We start from the raw sequence: 4910 nt of genomic DNA on the forward strand, positions 1-4910 counted from the left end.
CCCAATAAGACGACGGTAACGGTAACGATGTTTACGTTGCCGTTACCGTCGTCTTTGCTTAAACTCCCCAATAAGACGACGGTAACGGTAACGATGTTTACGTTGCCGTTACCGTCGTCTTTGCTTAAACTCCCCAATAAGACGACGGTAACGGTAACGATGTTTACGTTGCCGTTATCGTCGTCTTTGCTTAAACTCCCCAATAAGACGACGGTAACGGTAACGATGTTTACGTTGCCGTTACCGTCGTCTTTGCTTAAACTCCCCAATAAGACGACGGTAACGGTAACGATGTTTACGTTGCCGTTACCGTCGTCTTTGCTTAAACTCCCCAATAAGACGACGGTAACGGTAACGATGTTTACGTTGCCGTTACCGTCGTCTTTGCTTAAACTCCCCAATAAGACGACGGTAACGGTAACGATGTTTACGTTGCCGTTATCGTCGTCTTTGCTTAAACTCCCCAATAAGACGACGGTAACGGTAACGATGTTTACGTTGCCGTTATCGTCGTCTTTGCTTAAACTCCCCAATAAGACGACGGTAACGGTAACGATGTTTACGTTGCCGTTACCGTCGTCTTTGCTTAAACTCCCCAATAAGACGACGGTAACGGTAACGATGTTTACGTTGCCGTTATCGTCGTCTTTGCTTAAACTCCCCAATAAGACGACGGTAACGGTAACGATGTTTACGTTGCCGTTACCGTCGTCTTTGCTTAAACTCCCCAATAAGACGACGGTAACGGTAACGATGTTTACGTTGCCGTTATCGTCGTCTTTGCTTAAACTCCCCAATAAGACGACGGTAACGGTAACGATGTTTACGTTGCCGTTATCGTCGTCTTTGCTTAAACTCCCCAATAAGACGACGGTAACGGTAACGATGTTTACGTTGCCGTTACCGTCGTCTTTGCTTAAACTCCCCAATAAGACGACGGTAACGGTAACGATGTTTACGTTGCCGTTACCGTCGTCTTTGCTTAAACTCCCCAATAAGACGACGGTAACGGTAACGATGTTTACGTTGCCGTTACCGTCGTCTTTGCTTAAACTCCCCAATAAGACGACGGTAACGGTAACGATGTTTACGTTTGCCGTTATCGTCGTCTTTGCTTAAACTCCCCAATAAGACGACGGTAACGGTAACGGCAACGTAAACATGACACCAAAATATAACTTAGCGCTATCGCAAGTATTTCGCAATTATTCCGTCTTGTTCTCGTTATACAATACGGGCGAACTATCCCTTAACTGGATTGGTACAAATGGTTGAGGAAAAATAGAAAATGAATGATTCATGATTATATGCTCACATATAATATGTCGTCAAAACCTAAATTTGGTAATTTCAGAGGTTAACTATCAATAGAGTTATTTCAGTAGAGTTATGACTTAGAGTTAGAGTTAACGACTGCCAAAATCCTGAATTCAAGATTTTGGAAGTCCAAAATCTTGAATTCAGGATTTTGGCAGTCCAAATTCTTGAATTCAGGATTTTGGAAACTTAACTCTAACTCTACGACATAACTCTGTGAAAATAACTCTAATAATAGCTGTCCCCGTAATTTCACGTTGTTGTTTTGTGGAGTGCGGCAAAAATGCAAAAATGCACGGAAATTCGTGCTGCACGTGCAGCACGATTATTTTTCCTTTTTTAACCAATGATATTCTTCCATGCTTTGTGGCGTTGTGTTGCCGTAGCCCTTGTTTTTGGTTAAAGCCTAGTTTTCATATGTCGAAAAAATCCCAGACGATCGGGGATTTCGCAGTTTTCCGACAGTCCCAGATTTTGCCGACATATCGGAAAACCGTCAGAGGCTTGTTCTAGATTCTCCCGATAGTGACTTTGGCGGAAAATGGAAAATGCGCCAAAAATTGAAACACGCAATTCAGAGGATTGGTAACAAGCTAAAAACCATCGCCGACGTCCCTGTGGCGTCCCTGAAAGTACAAATTTGAGTTTTCATATGTCGGGAATGATCGCCGACGAACGCGTCGGGAAAATAGAAACGCTTTCTATCTTCCCGATTCGTCCCCGACCATCCCAGATTATCGGGGATGTGTACGATTTATGGTTTTCATTAGTCGGCAAAATCTGGGATGGTCGGGAAACTGCGAAATCCCCAATCGTCTGGGATTTTCCCGACATATGAAAACTAGGCTTAAACTCCCTAATTTTAAGATCTACGACGGCGAAGTTGACGAAAATGTCACCTCATAATATTACTTTAAACTACTGTAATTCTTTGGTGATTATTCCATTTCGTTCACGTGTTACTATGTGGGCGAAGTATCCTAAAAATACGTTGGTACGAGCGGTTTCAAAGTTAAAATAAAGAATGAAGGATTCTCTGTTGCATACATACATATACATACATATACATATACATACATACATACATACATACATACATTGTGCTGGTGTTGCGATGGCGAACACACGTGTTTTTGGGCTCCTGACTTTTTATTGTGTTTTAACACTGACTAACTGTTTTCTTCTAAAATATCTCTACCGAGTCGATCATACTACTTGGTGCAATGGTTTAGACTGCCCAATTCAACATTATAAACCTTTGTTTGTCCTGTTGAATGAAGAGGATTCTGGCCAAGTCGGTAGCGCTAGCCGCCATATTGACCACATTGCGGGAATGCGCTGCCCACGAAGGCATAAATTCTTCAACTCTAGACACAGATATTATCAAAATGCGGATTCTACGTTTCAATATCAGAGGCTCTTAAAGTGCGGTGATATCAATCCCAATCCAGGCCCGACGAAGTTTCCATGTGCTTGCTGTGAGAGACCATGCAAGAACAATCAGCGAGCCCTACAATGCGACGGCTGCAACTTGTGGTGCCATGCTAAATGTGCTTATATTTCCCAGGACCAATATAACCGTTTATCAAGAACTGACAATATCTGGTACTGTAATGCCTGTACTTTTAAATGGATTTCAGACTCCTTCTTTTCTGATACAACCGTGGACTCGTTTAATAATTCGACTTCTACGAATTCTGATATCTCTGAACCCGGTGTCATTGCTGACTACAAGGCCAATATTGCGGCTTACTACAAGTTTAACCTGTCGATTGCCCACCAAAACATCAATAGTCTTCAAAATAAAATGGATGAAATAACGACTTTATTGAATCAAGAGCTATTTGACATCTTAGTTCTGACCGAAACAAAGATTGACTCCAGCTACAGTAACTCGCTCTTCCAACATCCCTTATACAGGATTATCAGACGCGATAGGAAAAAGGGCGGTGGTGGTATAATGGTTTATATTAAACATAGCGTTTCTGCTTACAGACGTAAACAACTCGAGCCAGTGGATATCGAAGCTGTCTGCATCGACGTAAAGGGTAGGGGAAACACTTGGTTTTCTCTCCTTGCTTGCTACAGATCACCAAACAAAAACAAACCGACGGAATTCTTGCCATCTCTTTATTCTACGACTGAAAATCTGTATAATCACCGAAATGAACTGCTCATCATAGGTGACTTAAATTTCAATATGCTTAACAGTGATGACTGTTCCCCCGATAACCGGCTTTCTGAATACTGTGATTGTTTTCAGTTAACAAACACTGTAACTGTGCCTACCCGAACAACAGATACGTCGAGCACTCTTCTTGATGTTATTTTGACAACTCACCCGGAAAGATTCTGCTATACTAACACTCTACAACTCGGTATCAGTGATCACGATATGGTTGTTACAATTCGCAAATGGAAGCTACCTAAACCTCCACCAAAGCTCATTACTTATCGCTCAATGAAACGGTTCGATGCTGATATTTTTCTCCAGGATTTACACAGTGTCCCCTGGGACTCGGCGTTTGTTTACGATGATATCAACGACATCTGGGCGCACTGGTATAAATTATTCACTGAAGTGATTGATCGTCATGCACCGCTTAAAGAAGAAACTGGTACGCGGTAACACTGTGGCATGGATGACACCAAAAATTATTCAGGCTATAAATACAAGAAATCGTTTACACAGAAAGTTTACTAAGAACAAAACATCTGAAAATTGGGAGGCCTATTGGAAACAACGGAACTTTGTTACATCTTTAAAACGTTCCGCCCTTAAATCATACTGCATTAATGTATCCACAAACTCCGAACACCCTGGGGAATTTTGGAAGAAGTTTCATTATTTACTTCCAAGCAAAGACAGAGGCAACGGCCATATTCAACTGATTGAAGATGGACGCCTCATTTCTAACAGTATTGATGTCGCTAACCTTTTCAACGATTATTTCATTCATGCAGTACCTAGGCCTACCCACATGTCCAACTTACAGCCAGAAGAGTTTAAGACTCATTCCAGTGTTTGTTATAGCCATTGAACAGAAATTTAAAGGACAAATGAGCTTTTCATTCACTCCTGTGAGGGATTCCTACATCAGAAGGATACTTTCTAGTATCAAAATCAATAAAGCCACCGGTGCTGACGGAATCTCTCCACGCCTGCTGAAACTTGCTGAGCCAGGAATTCTTGGTTCTTTTACAAAATTAATCAATCGGTGCATCATTAATAGCTCCTGGCCTACAGATTGGAAAATTTCCATTGTCTCTCCGATCTATAAAAAAGACAGTGAGACTCTAAAATCTAATTACCGTCCTGTATCTGTGTTATCGGCTGTTTCAAAAATAGCCGAAAGAGTTATCTTTGATCAGCTATACGAGTTTTCTCTTGACTTTCTCAGTGGGAATTTGTCTGGTTTCCTGAAAGGACATTCATGTACAACAGCCCTTCTCAAGACATGCGAAGACATTAGGGAAAATTTAGACTCTAGCGAATACTCTGCAGCAATTACTATAGACCTCTCCAAAGCATTTGATTCTATTAACCATAATTTGCTTCTTGCAAAACTGTCAGCGTATGGTGTAACTGAAGA

The sequence above is a fragment of the Montipora foliosa genome, chromosome 8, assembly GCF_036669935.1.
Source record: "Montipora foliosa isolate CH-2021 chromosome 8, ASM3666993v2, whole genome shotgun sequence".
NCBI lineage: Eukaryota > Metazoa > Cnidaria > Anthozoa > Scleractinia > Acroporidae > Montipora > Montipora foliosa.